The sequence below is a fragment of the Haliaeetus albicilla genome, chromosome 10 (assembly GCF_947461875.1).
Source record: "Haliaeetus albicilla chromosome 10, bHalAlb1.1, whole genome shotgun sequence".
NCBI lineage: Eukaryota > Metazoa > Chordata > Aves > Accipitriformes > Accipitridae > Haliaeetus > Haliaeetus albicilla.
Window position 1 is genome coordinate 724,246 of NC_091492.1, and position 20,139 is coordinate 744,384.

The 20,139-nt window shown below is 40.9% G+C and overlaps 1 protein-coding gene across 2 annotated transcripts in view; it reads right to left on the minus strand.

Moving 5' to 3' along the window:
- Window positions 1-20,139, minus strand: part of ZFHX3 (zinc finger homeobox 3) — a 665,450-nt gene that overhangs the window by 335,000 nt on the left and 310,311 nt on the right. Inside the window, exon 1 of one of the 2 annotated variants that reach the window (XM_069793180.1) lies at window positions 8,302-8,602. The exons of the other annotated variant lie outside the window; for it this stretch is intronic. The gene's annotated coding sequence lies outside the window, so the exon portion shown is untranslated. Of the gene's footprint in view, window positions 1-8,301; window positions 8,603-20,139 lie in introns of those variants that run through there. 2 annotated transcript variants of the gene reach the window in all.

Sequence of the window (20,139 nt, forward strand, 5' to 3'; positions counted from 1 at the left end):
GAACTTTAACTTGTCTAGTCAGTCTGGGAGAAGATTATAACTCAGCATTAATTCCTACAGATTGGCTCAAAAATACCCATGTCGGTTTGTAATACTTTATCAGTTCCTAAAGAATAGCCATTATCTGTAACATTAGGCCATACGCTTTTGCAATATAAGCATGCAGAATCTTGTATTTAATTCCTATTCACCTATGTGCAACTCTTCTATTCCACTCTATTTAAACCAATCTCTGTCCACCAGCAAGATACCCAAGTGCTTTCTAGATGTTCATTAAGTAGTGTGACTTGCAGGTGCCTTGTGTAGTTTCTGCCTTCTTCTCCTTCCCGAGTAGGACGCTGTTTATAGATTGTTGTTTGGTGAGGATTGCGGGGGGGGGGGGGAGGGGGGGCATGTTAGAAATTTATTATGTGCTACCTCTGTGTATGTTACTGCAGTAGTGATGAGGCGAACGCGTGCCGTGCCTTCCTGTTGGGGTGAAACTTGGCGAGGCATGGCATGGTTGAACTGCACAGGACAAATCCTTCTTCCTCTGAAACTAAGCAGGTCGTGCATCCCAGAGCATATTAAAAACTTTTGCAACCTTCCCAGAAACGTTTTAGCTACTGTTGCTGAAACTATACCCTGGACCATATGGTATAAGTACACTGATGCAGATGGATACATTCATCTGAATGGAAAAGCTCGTGGCCTGGCAATACCTATTTAGAATTACCTTTCAAAGGATGTTTTTAGTAGAATTTGTAAAAACCTGTGTTTCTGCAAGTCACAGCAACTAACACGTGATGGCTTTGGCTTTAATTTATTATTTTTTTTTAATAAGTGATTTGCCAACCACAATAAAGAAACAGACTGAAAAGGATGCAAACAGTCATACAAAAAGCAACTAGCACATAGGAAGCAAAACGGTTGCAAAGATCCATCAAGCAATCAGAAAAGTAAATCTTTGTCATTCTGTAACAGACCTTAGTGCTCCGAGATAAAGCCTTTGAACTTCTGGTTTGGAATTATAGCATCATCAGCCAGAGATCAATTTATTACTGAGGAACAGGGGTAGGGATATTTGCATTGGAAAAAAAGCTGATTAATTGTAACAAAGGTAGGAACATTGGATACTACTAAGTTATTAAGAAAGCATAATGGGCTAGATGGACATTTGACCTCATAGGGTTTGAGCCTTCTCCTATTCTCCCAGTAAGTAGGAGCTTCCTCCCTTTGTGGCTTTGTTCTACATCCATCCTCAAAGATAATATCTGACATTTTTCCCACCCTAAGGATTTTTTTCCTGTATGAGTTTCATTGAACACCATTCTTCCACTCCTGTTCAGTGACCCACTGGGAGCTCTGAGGAGGCCCAATGCAGAAGTTCAGGCAGACTGTGTTTTCAGTGTACTGATTACAATATATATAAAATAATATTTTGTACAAGTTCAGAGGGAATAATTAAACATTGCTCTCAGCTCTTGGCGGTGACTTTTACAACACTGTGTAATGAGTTATCACATTTTGACCTTTACATCTAACTCACCTTCTGCGATTTGCTGAAAAAACTTTGAACACCATATAAGCAAAAATAACACAGAGTACTAGAAGATAGGCGTGGGTTACACTGTCAGGTACTGCAGATAAATGAACGCAAACATTAGGTATCCATACAGGAAGCAACGGAACTACTTCCTAGTGTTGGATTTAATAGCAAATTACCAAAGAGACACTACACATTACTACAATCTGCACATCAAACCAGGCAGAAAGCAACCTGCAATTATACAATTAGATTGATACACAAGCTTCCCGCTAGTGTTTATTTCTGCTGCCAATCATGCTGCTTACTGGAAAACAAGGGCTCTCAGCATCCACCGTGCCTCACACTTTTTCTCCTCTGTGCTTTTCCATTTTGAGGGGCTTTACTGATCACGTCTCATTCTTTTAACATGCTGATGAATCTGTCTTTAAGATTACACCTTGCCCAGGTACCTTTCAGCTGTACTGAAATCCATCTTTATGCGTGGTGCATAATGTACCCCAGCAGCAGCTAGCTGCATGGAACACGAGAATAGGAAAGAAGAGACAAATAAATGTTTATTATTAGCTGATGAAGGCAGCTGATTGAAACCTAACAAAACCCTTGATTTCAAATGAAAATTATTAAATGAAAATGATTTAACTGTGCTGTGCCCTGAGAAAAACCATGAAAGGTGAATGCAACTAGGAGAAGTCTTTGTATTTGAACTTGGTCTCCTCATAATATAGTGCCTCTGAATGACTAAATGTTGAGCACACCTCAGATACTTCAAATAAGTCTACTAGCTCAGGTTCAATGCATGTGTGATCTCTCAGGTCCCTGTGATAATTTATTTTTCCCACCCTATCTTTAACCACACCTGTTCAAACGGTTATACTTTCTGTGTCTCTTGAGCATCATTCACTCACACGTACCTATTATAGCCTAAATGCTGCGAGCTGTATGCCTTTTTGTAAAGTAAATCTGTGCACCAAATTGATTAGATAAGTCTGTACAGCAGATGCTATTTATACAGTATAGCTAGTCAGCAGAGCTCACATACACAAACATACATTGATCTGCCTGGGTACAGAGTAATCTCACAGAGTCATTGTATCACATTGCATCTGCATGAGAAAAAAGTTTCTCATATCCATGCAGCCTATCGGAACAGGGGCATGGAAGCAAACAGGGGTCTGCACCCAGTCGCGAGAACACCATTTCAGATGGTGCAGGCTGGGGATGCAGAACCTCACAACAAACCTGGACGCGCACCATCTGCCCCGGGTGCCGGCAGCAAGGTACTGGACTAACTGGATATCGTGGCTGTCAGTTACATCAGTCAGAAATGCACGTACTACAGTGATAGTTTTACATATTTTGTGCAAAAAATCTTCCTGATAATAATTCTTTTTTTCACAGATTATTTTGTTTAGATTTCTGGATTTCATTTAGCCTTCCTATCAAACCTTACCACAAAAGAGAGTCCTTCATTTCCCAATAAACGTTGAGAGATTTCTCTCAAAAACTTTTGCAGTGTTCAGCAGCTCAAATCTCAGTGACTCATGCACACATTTTCTGGAGCCCACATTTCATGCTGGTGGTGAATGATTCAGATATGTGGAGGCACGATAGCTTAGAGACATGGAGCGGCATCTGCAAGAACTCGTGTGGCATTGCCCTGGCAGCACAGGCTGTGAGCACTGAAGGGACAAATCAAAGCATAAGTTACAAAGTCTGTAACTCAGCTACTTGCTCAGGTAGCAGATGCCATGGCTGCGAGATTCAGTTTGCCCCGATTCGCTCCTTCCCATCTCATGGGATCAGCTTTCTAACTCTTCCCTCTCAACCATTTTAATCCCGAAGGTTCTCTCGCTGTGCTATGGGCTCACCAGCTCCTGCATACACTCGCAGATTAGCAGACCTACTATTAGCAAATTGGAAATTTCTTCTGCTCCCTTTCCTCTGAGGAAGGCACACTTTTACACAGGAACTGGTCCTCCTTTCATGCATGTGTCTGGATTCCCATTTTTTACCATCTTTTATGAGAATTAAAACATTTTAAGTTGTCACACAGTACTATAACTTTTGGAAAGCATATTCATGGATTTCAATGAAACGGTTAAAAAGACAATGCAAGTCCCCAGATTCCCTTATTTAGAAGGCCTAGTCCATGTAAGAAAAGCCAAGTATCTGCTCACAACAATGCACAACTACAGCATTCCTATCAATGGCAAAATCAGAGTTCAAATAACACAAGTGCAGCCAAATTCAGAAAGCATTGAGATACCCAGTACTCATCTACAGGGTTTATGGATCAACTTGGGGGGGGGGTGGGTGGTGTTTATTTCATTGAGATGACAAATAAAATGTTTGACTTACATCACAGAAAAATTGTACAAAGTTATCAAAATAGAGGATCTTGGCACCAATGAGTAGTTGTTTCAGGAAAGATCACTTGGCACACAGAATTATTCAGCTTTATGCTCTGATCTGAGCAGATTTGTTACCTAACAGCTAGGAAGTCCTTAGTCTATAAACCACTTAGGAGTGGCAAATAGGCAATCTTCCTCTAAAGAATAAAAGCCTTCTATAAACTTGTGTGAGAAGAAACCAATTCTTTGCTGCTGATACCTATTTTTGAGCTGTGCCACACAAGGCACTTCGGATTTTTCCTTTGGATTTGAGCTCAAGAGCTTTTCTCCAAAGTAAGGAGAACAGTAGGAATGAACGATGCCACCATTTCAGTATCAAAAAATTGTCTAGCTGTCATTGTACAAGGGTTTAAGAAAAAGTCAAATTCAAAACCAATCTAACAGGCGACGCTTTACAGCATTTTAGAGTCAAGATGGTAATTTGCAACGACACCTAACTTACTGACTCAGGAAACACTTCAATAAACAGAATAGGATGAGAGCAATATCGAGTCTCTAAACTTGGAGCGCCTGCACAGTAAACGTTCACTTTTCTCTCTTGCTTTCCCAGAAACTCCACAAAGTTATAGGTAAAATGTAAAACACATTATTTTTCACTATGTGGACCTTTTACCTGAAACACCACAATAAAACTATTCAAACAAGATTTTTCTTTTTTTTTTGGCATCACTGGTGAGACAGAGAGTCCTAACGCTCTCTCAGGACTATCACCAGAATGATCCCTAGAGAGCACATTAAGCATTTCTTGCGTTCTGCATCTTGGCAGGAATTATTTCACAATGTGACGCAACATTTGGATTTACAAAGGAAGGTACATTATATACCAGTTTGGTATTAAAACAAAACCTTTTTCCTCAGGGGTCAGGAGGCCAGCAAGACCTCCACCTAAATTTTCAAAGTACATGGGGATTCAGCTGTGCCTTTTGCTTGTCAAAATAAATACAGGACTAAAACTGAAGGCAGCGCCCTGGAAATGCACGTACCACTACAATAATTCAAACACCAGGTCGCACAGTGGACAGGCTGCCAGGGTACCGCCACCAGCACGACCGGCGTCCATCCTTCCCAGGGTCCTGAGCAGGACCTGCACAGCTTCACGCTTCGAATCACAGCTCCTGCGTTTCAAACCCTTCAAATGGTATTGCATTTTCTCACTGGGCAAAGAAAATTTTCTGTATTTAAGAGACATTTAGTAGGCTGCAAACAAATGGATCAAATTGTGCTCTTCCATTTTTAACATAATCTAAGCAGAAAGCACTTACCATCAGTGCACAAAGAGCTCAGCCATGCTGGAGAAGAACAGCACAGCAGTAAGAGCAAAGGTAGAAAATGGAGGATGCAGATTATAAAATTCAGTCACATTTTAAAATTTTCTGCTACAATAATTCACTTTATGTAGAATTAATGTGGCTGATTGAACGTTTGTGCTGTAATTTACTTATAATTAACATTTTATGGTGAACAGATTTCACCATCTCCTTCATGCTGTGAACTCCAAGCCATAGGTCAAAAATAGAGATGAAACAGATAAGCACAAAATATTCTCACTGAAATATTAATGAGATTTTAATTTACTACTTTAAAAATACATCTTTCATCAATGCCTGTATATCAAATCATTATTTTAATTTTTTTACATTGTATTAAAAATATAATGAACTTTCCTAACTGGTTGAAAGACCCTGAAATATCTATTGTGAAGAGACAGCTCAGGGGAACAAAAAGGTCCAAACATTCACAGCTATCAAAAATCTTACATGGTGATTGGAAGAGAGTCAGCTTAAACCGAACATAATACCTTTACCATTAACCAACTAGAACTGTGGGTCTCTAGTCTCACAAACCCTGTGGTCCAGCAAAGGGATGCAATTCTTCCCGCTAAGATCTTATTTAAAAGCATAACATTAGTCTCTAAAAAAATTCCACTGCCACAAACTTAATGTGTTTCAACAGATGTTGTTGCATTCGCTGTTGAGATAGAATACATACAAGGTGTTGCTTTGATCAGGCATTCTTATCTTTTAAGCCAGTTCTGGCTAAATTTGAAACCCTCCAGAACAAGGCTCTGCAGTTAAGAAAGACACCATGAGTCAGAGGAAAAATACGCTTCTTCATGGTCTAGGAAGAAAGTCAGAAGAAAACTTGTATAAAATCTCAAATCCACTCACAATGTGTATTTAAAGCTGTCTTTCCTATTACCTAAAGATGACAGACCACATCTGAATAAATTATCAAGTCATCTGCAATTCATACAGTTTCCTATATTCCAATGCGCTATCAAACAGGCAACTGAGGACATTCCCGGAATGGTCTGGTGACAGAGAATGAAGATATGGGATGACAATGAAAAAGTCAGCAGAAAATCATAAGTCAATGGAACTATTTTATGCTCTTTACTTCCTAGCCTGCACCAGTCCATTCAAAAGGCTCATTAGAATTTCAAATGAAAAGCTGAATAATACAAGCATTATAAATCTGTTACAAACAAACCTAAAATGCATCAAGAAAAATACACATGGAATTTTCCTTCTTAAATTGCACTGCTTTTTCCTACAGGTTTGTTTGCTGGGAATCAGCAGCTATTTGTTTTTAGGGTAAGGCTGTATTTTCTTTTCTTTTTTAATTTACGTTACTTATTTAAATTGAAGGCCAGTGCCTGCCGGTCTCCTTGGTCCTACAGCTTGAAGAATGGAATCCAGACACCTTTTAGGTTGCTCTATGCAGCCATAGGCTTTTTCTTTTTTTCTTTAAAGACATTACAAGTTGGGGGGGGAAGTTATTTACCTGTAGGAGAAATCTCAAGAGAAGTCAGAGCCTGAGCATCCCACCACAGAATGATTCCTAATAGGAAGTTAAATTCTTATCTGCAGAAGGTAAGACCTCTTGGTAGAATAGCAACAGTAGGGTGATTTCTGATGGGTCCTGATACTTCCACCCCTCCTGTGACATGGTGGCAGCACGTGGGTCTCTTTCCAAAGTTGTTCTGTCAGACTAGGGGACTTGTTCGTACAAATATCTCTGCTGATGATTAGAACTATACTATACTTTAGAAGTCCTTTAAAAAGAAAATAAACCCTTAATGTTTCCTTTGCAGTAAAACAATTCAGACCATTTTTAGTAATAACAGAACCAAAAAAAGTAACATACAAACTACCACCAAAATCGGAGTGGGGTGAATGTATTGTTTCTGAGAATAGCAAGAAAAAACCCAAAGTTACAAGAAAATGCATAGCACTATATTAATGGATAAGACTTACATTGCATTTTTGCTGGTTTTTTTAGCATTTTCTATTGCCAGAATGAAGAAAAACCACCAAAGCAACAAACCAAACCCCAAACAACATGGCAGGAAAAGAACACCAAAACACAGACACTGAATACTGAACCAGGGATTCCAAAATAAAACATTACAGCACATCACCCACAGAAATCCCAGTAAAACTTCTGGACTTCTCAGACCCTGCCAGACAACAGGACCACGTACGTTAACCAGAACACTACGTTATGCTTTGGGAAGCCGAAGTGGTGGCAGGAAGAGGACCAGATGACCATCAGGTTGACATGGCCCAACAGCACGGAGCTGCTCTGTACGCTGGCCCGGTGTACTACAAGGGCGACAGGGAGCGTCAGGGATAGTGCAGGACAACACAGCTGCCTTTAGGCTGGAGAAAGAGCTGCCGAAGCAGACAAAGTCAATCAGTTGCTTAAAAAAATAAAATGAAAAAATTGCAACGTGGTAGAGGTCTTCATCCCTTTGATCTCTTACCTAGTGCTGATATGCCACTGAAGCTATATGGACTCATCTTTAAATGAAGTATTAATGATGAGAAACTATTCTGACAGATGTTATCTCTGTACTTTCTCATTCCCAGGACCTCTGTTACCATTTTCTAACACATAAGATTTTTTTCCAGAACATCAACTAGGCTTCTACTCAAACGCTGGGCTAAACCTTGAGAGATTGGCTTCTGCAGGCATCTGCTTGAAGAAAATCTTAATGCAAAATCTAAATGAGAACCTTAAATTCTAACCACCGAATCCCCAAAACATCATTTACTAAGCACCAAGTTCACCTGGAAGAGATGTTAATTATGACTGAAACCCTGGGGCTCCCCGATAAAAAGGGCTAGCCAAAGCATACGCTGAGAAATTCAGACCCAGTATATGATGCAACAACATCGCCTGTTCGGCTAGCACGTATCGTCCTCTGATGGGGTATACAGGATTCCTGCTTTCGGCTCAGCTGGGGAGCGGGGGAAGACATCCTATATGTATTAAAACAGCTTTCTGCATCTTAAGGAAACAGAAATGAAATAAATATACAAATAAACAAACACTTCAAAGATAACAATGAAATCTCACCAGTTGCAGCACATGTCCGCTCAGTCTCTTTTTTTTTCCTAAGTGCCTTTCCTTAGTACAAGCCATCAAATATCATTGTGAATTAATAATAATTTTTTTAGCAGCATTGAAGAATTAAAGCAAGAGAGAAAGGGAAGGCATGCAAGAGAGAAAAGGAGGGAGAGAAAGAGAGAGGTTAAACTCAAAGGCAGAGAGAGCGAAATGGACCAGATTATACAAAATTAAAAAGCAAATACGCGCAGACAATTTGTGCCGAGTGATTGCAAGCAATTACAGTCCGGCTTTTCTGGAGGGAAAATTGGGGGGGGGGGGAAGGTTATTTCAGCTTAAAAGGAGACTTTATTCATTCCTGATCAGCTTCTCCTACTATTCTCTCTTTTATTCTTGGATATCAATTTAAAAAAAAATCACCCTTCAGATGTTACATGTCTAACCCTGGGAATCCCACCCCTGGGCAGAGAGGGAGGATTTCAGCTTCCAATCGGCTCTTTCTATAGCCCTGAAAAAGCAATTTGCTCATAAAGGATAAAAAAAAAAAGGGGGGGGGGGGAGAGAAAGAAAGAAAAGGAGGGCAAAAAAGGAAAACCACAACAAGGGCATGCGTTTCTCTTGGAGGAGAGCTTCAATTTTACTGTAATTGTCTGAGGAAGAGCTGCTTTGATCTGCAGAATTATTATTATGCTTCAAATGCCTGCCTGCTAATGTCACAGCTGTGCTTTGGCATGAGCACACCGAGGGGGACCAGAGGCTAACCTGGGCCTTGCCCTGGCCACGGGTCACTCTCCCTCCTCTCTTTGTGTCTCTGAACTTTATTTCAGGAGCACCTAAGGCGAGCACCCAGCACCGCGGCTCTGCTGCCCGGGGACAGGGGCTCTGCACTCTCGTGGAGCGGCTGCACGGCTCGTGCTCAACCCCCTTGGCTTGGGAGAGAGAGATTAAAATGCTGAGATTGCCTCCCTGTAAGGATCACGAAAGAGGGTTTAAAGCAATACATTTTCTTGCTTTTTGGTCTCGCTCAATCACCAGCTGAAGCAATGTGAAGAAGGCTTTAAGGCCTTTATTATACTTCTTGTCTTACATCGCTACCTGTTATTGTTGTGAAATGCCTTTTTTTTTTTTAAATTACAACTACATAATCTACAGTGTTTGAAATGCATCTCCCTCCCCTGCACCCCAAAGTTCGACAAATTTTGCTGGTAGCAGATAGGAATAACCATCCTCGGAGCACACATCAGCTGGGGTGGGAGGCCACGCCACGTGGGCGTCCCAGCAGAAACCCAGGAGGCACAGAAGCGTGGGGGGGCAAAAAGAATCCTGGGATTTTCTGTTCTGCAGCAAGATACAGACCCGCATTACGAGGAATACCACCTCCTTCACATTCATTGGGGAAGTACAGGGAAGCTCGAGTTCTTCCAAATAAAATTTTAATGCCGTTCCCTGAAAATTAAAGAAGTCCCACTAACACAGCAGGAGCATTTGCCACTGTGGACCCCCTTACTACTGGGGACCTGCAGTTTGAAGTTTTTTGACTTTGTAAAGTCCAAATTGTTCCACAAAACACAGAGAAGCTCAACTGCTTTCCTGTTTTCTTGATCTTATGCACCATCTCTGTACTTGTATGAAAATACATTCCATGAATACAGGTAGTCTATGGATTTGGGGGTTGGTTTTTTCCATTTTTATAAATCAGAGTTGAGAGTGACTAAGATATTCTGCACATCAGGACAATGGCATTTTTTTTCCCAGTTCTTTCATGACTGGGGCCAGAACCTTAATAGCATACCATACTGGTATCTGTTTCTTGTCAGCTACCTATATTCAGATAAAAACTTTTAGAAAATACATCTATTTAAGAATATTCTCAGAAATTATTATTTCCAATTATTTGAAAATAACCATATTTAATGATGAAGTTTTTCAAATTCCTCATTATGCAAAGCCCTCTTCTAAAGTCCATATTTGACTACCACTGCGTTGGGGAGGTCAGCTTCGAATACCGAGACTGATTTGGAGAAGCACCAAGCACCTCTAACTGAGCCAGCCCAGGGGAGTACAGGACCTCTGACAGACCGACACAACACAACGCAGGTTGGACACTGAAAAGTGAAGCAAAGACAGATGCAGCTTTCAAACCTGGGCTGCACCCATTCAGCTATACAAGATTCTTGAAGGACATAGAAGCCAGTAACATCAAAAATACCTTTTCACACATCCGAGAGCCAGCTATTTAAAGTTCAACTCCTTATGAACTATGCAGTCTAAAAGCAAGGTCAGTACCCCAGAAATTTAGGGTTTTCTCTCATCAACTAATGTATAGCTCTTCTTTCCAAAACTGCTGACACCTCACGGGATGTTTTCTATGCCACCCATCAAGTCCTGAGTACCACTTATTGTCATCAGAGGGGTTTGGTGTGCAGGTGGTCATGCTGTGGAGAACGCATGCTTTGCACCTTCATCCTTCTCTATCCAGTTTACTTCAAATGTCCCAAACCTCTGCTCTGCAAAGAGCTGGCATTTGTGTTTGAAGGAGGAATAAATTTTTTTTAATCAAATAGAGGAGTTTTTCTTCAAATGTAAAATTTCTTATCAACAAAGCACAATTTTGAGGTGTAGCATAAAACAGCATTCAGTCACTGGTGATGAGATATTGGTGACCAAGTATTTTTGCAACTGACTAAAAACAGAATAAGAATTTTGAGATTTTACAGCTTTCCAATGAGTAAAGCACTCTATGCTTAGGAAGTTTTCAAGATACGTATGATTTTAAATTCTTACCATTATTATATACAAAAATAATACTTCGGGTAAGTAAAGGTTCCTAAAATTGTATTTGCACAATTTTTCTCTGCTTGTATAGACTCAGAGTCCTGGTAACTGGCAGTCTGCCTTCACATGAAGAAGTCTATGAAAAATGGTAAAAATAATTTCTTAAAAAGTCTCCAACATCTTTCTGAAATAGTTTGCCTGTAAAATATGTAGCATGCACAAAATACACTGAGATGTGGTGTGACACAAACAATTTATTAGCATTACTCTGGGATGAGCCGCATAAGTCATGCAGGGCTTCACTACTCGTAAGTATTGCCGTCATCTCAAACTCATCAATAACACCTTTACTCTATTGCATCCTAGCATGAACTGTGTATCTATCTAAACTATAAACATATACAATTTTTCAGTCAAAAGAGTAATAGGCAAATAGCTGGATTTCACTCATTTTGTGTTCTCCAGGTAGTAAAATAGACGCATATTTAATGTACATACCAAAAAGTGCAGTGCCAATAAGTAGAGAGAGTCATATTTCCGAGTTAGTTTATAGACGGCTATATTTTACGGCTGTACTGCTAAAACCATATATGCATGCATATAAATATAGATAAATATCTGTAAAGTCAGTATCTACACACATGAAATAGAGGACTGGATAAATGCAAGACAAAGTACGTGATAAAAATAATCCTAATTTCTATATACAATTATGAACTCTTGACTAAAATTACTACTTAGAAGTGAGATCTTGAGGTTATATAGTGTCCTCTCATACTGATCCTAGAGGTTGCTATTGGAGCTATTGCTCTTTTGCTTTATAATTTTGCTAATTGGTCATTAAGAAGTCTATAATTCTAATTCTGCCTTTGCTGGCAACACACTGTGGGTCAGCAAGTAAATTAATCTACCTCTACACCTCAGTTTCTCCAACTGCAATACAGGGAAACACATATCCATCACTAGGTCCTGTAGGAGTTAATCTGTTAATGTTTGTATCAATCAAGTTGTCAAGTGCTATTTAAGTGCTTATTATTACTCATACAATAATTCTCTGCTTCAGGGCTCCGTAGGTTTGTAAATGCCTCTTTCATCACATACGTGAAGTTCTTTTGGGGCAAGCGAGATGCCCTGGATTATGGGCTGACCAAACACATCTCTTCGTAGGTGGCTTCAGAACACCGAGTGCTCCAGAGCAAGGCAGACCACGCACTCCCCACGTTTTGCTCCCGTGCTGCAGAACACTGTCGGGTTTCTTTCACCACAACGCTTTTGTCAGCTGCGCTCTGCACTGGATCAGGGAACCGATGTATTTTGAAGATATGTTTGTATCTTATGCCCAAGTACCGCTACACGCATAACCTTGCGTGAGCATCTTTCTCATGAGGCAAGTGTTAGGCAGGGGTCTTCTCCTCCCATCAGTCTGTTCTTCCTCCTGCACGTGCCCTCCTTTTTGACCTGGAAATTGTTAGGCACAAACTCGGAGCAGACGTTGTGTTTATCCAGAACATCATTTGCTCCGACTGTTCTGGAGAGAATCTGTTTATTCAGGACGTCTGGCTCTGAAACATCTTGGTGAGAGGTCCAACTCTGCGACACACGTGCTCTACCCACCTTCTGCATCTGGGCAGGAGGACTGACAAACCTTTAGCGTGCATCTACGATACCCTCAGAAGCCCAATGATTGCCCTCTCAGGCACACTGTGGCACCAGAACATGTAACACAGTCAAACATTTTCTGGAACCCTCACTCGGAGTCTGCAGAGTCATGTTGCGCACATGACATCAGCCTGAAGCTTGCAGAGTCCTGCGGTTATTCCACATAAAGTCGTACAGCTGCCCTACATAGCTACAAGAGCTTTTAGATTTCTCCTCAACTTATGGTCATGTCGTACCGCTGTCATTAGAGGACGCCAATATAAATCAGTATGTCAACTCTTACACAATGAGCTGGTGCTCTCTATCTGTACAACTCTTGTCTATACAAAAGGCGCGCAGCATTCGAGGCACGTGTTAGCTGGGATTCCTGGAGCCTGCATGCACTGGGAGCTCCTTTAGAAAATATAGTAGCTACTCGTCTAGTCTTCTCACAAAATGAATTCTCTCTACTGGCACCAGTGAAGCTAAATACAACTTATAAAATATTGAGCAGATCTTCATAAGGAATGCAACTAAAAAAAGTGACACTTTAATTATTATCTTTATGCTCCAGAAATATCCCATCAATATGAGGAGCAGATAATTCACAATACTGTTTCAACCACGCTGCAGAATCAGGAGATACTGGTGCTTCATCTATACCAGGCGTGCAAACGTTAGCGCTATCTATCTACGTACGTAGCCTGTAGTTATTTATCCATTGTTTATGCATGCACTTATTTATGAATTTATTTAATTTATAAACGTTTATATTGCAGAGCATGAGATGATAAATTCAGAAGAAAAATACTGACTCATAGAGTATGACCCTCCTGCCTGTTTAGCCGAGAGCTCCCTCCCTTGTACGGGTGGCACGACCTGGACCTTCCTGCCAGCAGTCGGTGGGTAACAGCTGTCCAAAGACTCGAGACTTTGGGAAGAGAAGAGTTTTAAGCAAACCTGTTCTTCCATGTGATTTTCTCCACAGTGGTCTTGAGCAAACCTGTTCTTCCAACCTCTAGAGATTAGTTTAATGAGTCTTTTGCCCACAATTGATCCTTGGGAAATCAGTGAGATTCTGTGGCTGCTATTATGTCAGCAAATTATGTAACTTCCAAATTATTTTTCTATTTTCAAAATAAGCTGTGCTATGTGCAAAATTGCAAATCATTCAGTAAATCACATAAAAAATAAATAAGTGTCTCTGCATAATTACTTGTTAAATAGCTCATTTTCCCACTGTTCCAGCATTGACAGTCAGCTGCCTAAACTCAAAGTCCATCAGTTTCAAAGCAAGACATTTAGCAGGATTTTTTTTTTTTTTTTTTTACCCTGGAGTTCTCTTCCTCCTTACCCTTGAGCCTGTTTTCCCCATAAGATCTTAAGTAAAACTCTATTTTTCCTTTAAATGTATATATTTTTATGTTTTCTCAATGCACCAAGCATGACAGAGGCAAATGGCATTAATTAAACACATGGCTGGACCTGCTAGCTATATATATTACTGACATTTCACTCTCTTACTATCTTCAAGTACCTCTTGCTATGTGCTACACGGGTAAAATACCAGAACAAATTATACAGTATATTCTGCTGGGTCCAAATCTACGACTGGGCAAGTCAGTACAGAAAGTAGTGTGGTAAGCAGCTCTAGAACGTCAGTGATTCATTGACAGGCATCTGTTAACGAAGCAGCAGAGAGGCTGTTTCGTCCTTTGCGTTATACTCCACTTTCCAAAGACTCCTGCCATTTGTAGGATGGTTTCTGTGTCAAAAGACACAACTTGGGGAGCAGTCCTCCAGTTAAAACCATGCAGAGGTTGCCCGTGCTGCCTTCAGCCAGGGACAAGGAGGGTGGGCGCTGCAGGGACGGACGCAGCCTGGCGAGCGGCACGCGTGCGGGTCCTCCTCCGGAGCGTGGCAGCGCACACCAAGCCACGGATGAGCAAACTGCACTGTCACTTATTTTCCTCATCTTTCCTTGAGACTAAGTACACATTTTACATAGCATCCTGACTGTATTTGAAATCAACATTTGTAATAATTTTGATCTCTTTCATCCTCTTGAATAGTCTAGACCGGAACTACCCCTTGGTTTCAGTCTGAGATTTCTGCCCCCAACTTACTAAAATTGAGTTATTTCTTCTCTGCTAGAAGCTCTGCCAGCTCAGTGTCTGTTCTTCGCTTTCAAGGGTATTTTATTTATTTTCTTCACTTTTAGCTATTGAAATCGGCAAGAACAAATTTCTATAATGAGCCTTAATAACAGTTTCTCCCATAAAGTTACCTATTTATCTCCTATTGTAGTGGTTTAGAAAGCACGAAAATGATGGAAAAATATAGGTGTAGTGATAAATCTCTGGGACTGACAGTGAATAATTTAAACTAGTCTCTATCCATAGGGGTAATGCTTGGAACCCACCCACTCTGTGTGAACCTTTCCCAGTCACTCAGACTCCTCCTTTCATAATACTCACAGTAGTATCCTCTCCACACAGACAAATAAAACCCTGTTTATCTAAACCTTTTAATCCAAATCTGTTCTATCTCTCAGCCTGTATCACTTACCCAATAGCTACCACCTTTATCTGAATGTTTTTGATGTCCTGGATCATTCTGGATAAGCTGAGCTGCTGAGGGAGCACACACATGACACATGCTGCCAGCCACATTTCAGAAAAGCTCACTTACCCCACAGGAAAAAGGTTTTAAAGTTATCAGCAGCAAAGCTTTTTCTGTTGGTATTTCCCTCATAAACATTACTTAAGCAAATTAGAGACAGCAGAAGAGCAGACTAGGGTGGGGTTTTTCCCTAACCAGCAGGAACAACACTATTTTGAGAGCTACCCTTAATTCTACACGCTGCGCTATCAACAGTACTCCCCCTTCCCCTCCGATGCAAACACAAAATGGGATACAACACTTCACTTCAAGCATAGCAAGACTCACCCTTAAAGCGAGCTCCTTGGGCAACAGCTCGAGATCGATTTTGTGTTTTGTACAGCACCAGGTACACTCTCAACACCAGCAAAAGCGATGTCAGCATTTTGTTCTTAATTATTTATCCATTTTTAATGGCGGTAAGAAACAAATATCACAAGTGCTTCCTTTGCTCAGAAAACCCTGATGCAGAAAAGGATGAAAACCACCCTTTATTTCCCCCTGGTTCTTTATTTACAGAACCATCTGTGTGCAGTTGCAGAGTCCAGTTGAGCCCTGTCTATATCCCTGTTTCCCTCCAGCACTAATTAGTAATGCAATCCCACAAAGAGTGAAGTTGCCCGAAACCTCCCCTCACTCACAATGATTTATGTTCAATTTGTACAAATGGAGAAAATGAGATTTCAAATTTCAATGCCATTTCTGCAATGAGGTGATTAAAAGAGAGAGAGGTATTGCGTTCTACTGTATAGAATATTGATCCCAGTGCTATTTTCCTTAGCAATAACCATTAGCTCAGTATTATTTGCAAACCTCTAATGTGAACCTGGAGATGTAATTTACATTTGTGCTTTACTTATTTGCTTTAACAAAACAACACAAAAGCTTTGGGTCTTTCAATCTATCCTTATTGTCAATAAAATTAGCAGTTCATAAAAAAATTAATGTATATGCAAAACCATCACTTCCTTGTAAACTACACAGAGACTGTAAACGTTGCTCAGAACAAAAGGGAGATAAACTATTAAAAGGCTCTGGCCATTTAACAAATTGAATACCAAACGAATTAAGATGGAGTTCCCTTTTGTCCCCTTCTTTAATTTCTGGGCCCCTGGGAGCCCGCAAAAGTTTCAGAAGTATCGGGAGGTTTCCCCCAAGGAGCGCGGTGTTGACAGGGGGTGTCTGATGGGAACATAATGGGCACGGGGAAGCACATGCTTCTGCTCACAACCGGTGCCGCGGCTGTTGCCATCGCAGGAGTCGCCCGCTGCAGCCTGTACAGCAGACAGCACAAAGCGCACACGCGTGCACGGGCACACACGTGCACGGGCACACACGTCCTGCATGCAAATGCTGCTGGGGAGGAAGCCAAGAAAGAAAAAACAAGAAGAAAGAGCGTAATCGCGGAATAAAGGAGGACGGCGCTCATGCCGCTCGGGCGGCCGTTTGTCAGCCCCCAACCCTTGAATAAGACAAGGCAGTTCTTCCCGTCGTGCTGCTGCTCCCTGCAAAAACATCAGCTGCTTCTGCTGCCTGGCAGAGTTTAGAAGATGAGAACAAGGAAAGAAGAGGGAGAAAGGGGGGGGAAAGAAAAAGCTAATGACCCATAATTGCCATGATAGTGGAAGAGGGCCCAGGCAGCTGTTTTACATTCCCGGTATGTATAGTATGCAAATATCTACAAAGGGCCGACACAGTTTCTCTATTGTGGATCCTGAGGGTAACCAAATTAGCCTTTGGCAACCATGGTAATTGGGAGGTGCTGTTCCCATTAGGAGTCCTGCAAATTATGAAGAAAAATGGACCAAAGGCTTTGTCACAAATAATAATACCGAGAAGAAAAGAGCAGGCGGCCGTCTTTGCTTTGCTTTTCTTTCTTTTTTTTATTTCTACATTGTGTTGTTAATATCTTTCTGTTTAGTAATAAGAAAACAGTCCTCGGTGCCCTGCTGGACCCTCCTGGGCTTTCCATAGCAATATTAAGTTCTGGGGAATACTAAATATGGGACAGCAACATCAGTTGCAAATTCCCCAAGCAGAAGCCTCACAACCAGACACCGTATGCAGTTAGACAATGCTGCCTCTGCTCTATACTGTTTTTAGCTGCATGAATCAGAATTAGGAAGAAAAAAAAAAAAGAAAAAAACTTAGCTAGTACTCTTATTTGCATAGGACAAAATAGGACACAGAGCGCCAGCTAAGTTTTTTCTCCCTAACTTTGATTCACGCAGCTAAATACAGATTTGTTCTATGAATCATCCAACTTTGCTGCACAAGAGGCTACATTTTCCACTAATGATGTGAATTTGTCTTTCACTCTTCCCACCTTCTTTGATCATCCCATATTTCTCAATTCCAGCACGCAGAATCCCGTTTGATTGTTATGATCTACTAAAAAATTCACAACTGCCAACTTTTTGAGTGGAGCTCTCAGCTGTGACACCGTAAGTCAATGCCAAAAACATTAAATGCTTTTGTCTTAACTCCCCCTAAGAACAGAGCTTGCCATCTCCAGGAACTCTCCTGGCTGAGATCATGGGTGAGCTTGCAACACCTAGTGACATAGCAATGAGATCAGACCTACGTGTGCTGTCAGTCAGGTTCAGGTACCTCCCCAGCCACTGTCCTGGGAGCATCCCTGCAAAACCCAAGTTTTTTGACAAGAACCACACTGGCAATGAAAATTGGGAAATGTTCTCATTTGCTTTTGTATTTCTTCCTGTAAACTTTGTGAGTGCATCTCCTGAACAAGACCAAAAAAACCAAACAACAACAAATCTTTCTTGGGTTCTTTTTGGTTCAGTACAAAAATTAAAGCAAGGTGCCATCACAAGGGCTGAACAGTGCAACCTACAAAAGCTTATTACAATTGCTTCCCAAATGCTTATTTTAGGTGAGACTCTTGTTTTAAATTTTATCTAGCTTTTTGCTAATATCATGATTTAGGAAAGGACAGAAATTACAGAGACAAAGAATGAATCAAATTTCTGATTTACAATCCAGGGACAGAATAAACAGAAGCAGAGACAGAAAAAAAAAATTAAAGTATTTTACTACAATGGAAAAAATTTAGAAGGAAAAACAGATGAAGTAGGATGGCTGGCAAAGGAAGCCCTCCATGGTTTAGCAGGCCTTTTATAGATTGACCAAAGCAATGAATGAATTACTCTTGTTCCTAGATACTGATTCAAAGGACAAAACTAAACAAAGCACAAAGGTAAGCAAACAACACTATTTTCAAGATTTATTTGAATTTTAGAAAATGGTATTTATCAGTGGAGAAGTTCACACTGTACAATGCACACACACATGATGACCACAAAGGTAGGCAATGGGACGGACCCCTATCAGGCCTTAAGGATCTGACTTGAGGCTGTGAAGTGCCTCTGTCTGCCGTAAAAGTGAACATTTCCCAGAATTAAACTTTTTTTTAATGTTTGTAAATATAAATCTGAGTCAAGGCATGCACCTTTTCAAATAAAAGGAAGAGCTGAGAATACCCCCCCTCTTAAATAATAGTCTAATTTTTATATACACAGAAGAGTCTCTGTGGCCCAGGAAAAAATCCAACTCTCATAACGCCCAAGCTTATCTCCTAACCCACCTTTATGCAAAATGCTACTACTTCAGCAACAGAGGTCGAAGGGCTCCCTACCCATGGCCTGGTTTTAAAGCACTCTCCTAGGAGAAGGGACGAAGGTGCGGCAGTGCCAGGCAGGAAGGAACGTCTCCTGGGGGGGCTCCAGCCTGCAGAGAGAGGGTATTGCCCCCAACACCTCTGTTCCCAGCTTTGGGTAAAAGAGGCAACATCTGTGCTGGAGACACGCGGGATCTTTTGGAACGCAAATAGGGAACATGCACGTTGAGGACCCTGACCTGGCTTTTTGTGAGACAGATACTAATTTACTTGGCACTAGCACAATTAATACACTTTTAATACCAAAAGCAATAGTTTAGGCACCTTAAGAATTTTCTGGCAGAAAATTAAGTGCCTAAGGAATTAACTGGCAATTTTAAAGACACATTTGAGATGAACTATTTCTGTATAAATCTTACTTTAAGAATCCTTAATTTCTTTATGTGCATGCAAACTGCCTTGATGAAGCTTCCACAGTCCCAATCTCCACACTGTCCATTTGGGGCAGCTGTTCGGAGGTGTGCCCCCAGTACTGCCCGTCCACCCAAATTTCCTCCCGTGGAAACCGGGATGCAAAGCGGGGCTTAGCGGGACCTGAGCTGATTCTGCTGCTGCGGTGAAGTCGTGATGCACACCTGGAACTGGGGAACTGAAGTTCTCCCAATTCAGTAAGGCGGAAGAAAGCTTTATGGCTGCAACCTTGATTCCAATAAAAAGCAATACTTAAGGACTTAGTATTTGTACAGAAAGCCGTCTAATACCATGCCAACGTGACACACATAAACTTTCCAAATCATAGAAGAATATCTCCTAGAACGGGAAGTTTAAAAACCCACCACAGGAAAAGTTCCTATTATGTTGGTACTAATCAATGTAAAAGATTTTTCTCTTGGTGGGGGACACCTTGTTCTCAGTAACATACCTAGTCCAATTTTTTTACCCAACTGCTCAGCTGTGTAAACAGTCACTTTAAAGTGACTGCAAATGCCAGGAGAGCATCCAGGCCTTTTAATATAATTAAGATTCAGAACAACAACTCCAGGAATCTATAGTCATTGTGATGGCTGTAAAACCTGAATCGGTAAGTTTTAAAAAAACAAAAAAAAAAACCACCAAAAAAACCCCAAAACAAAACA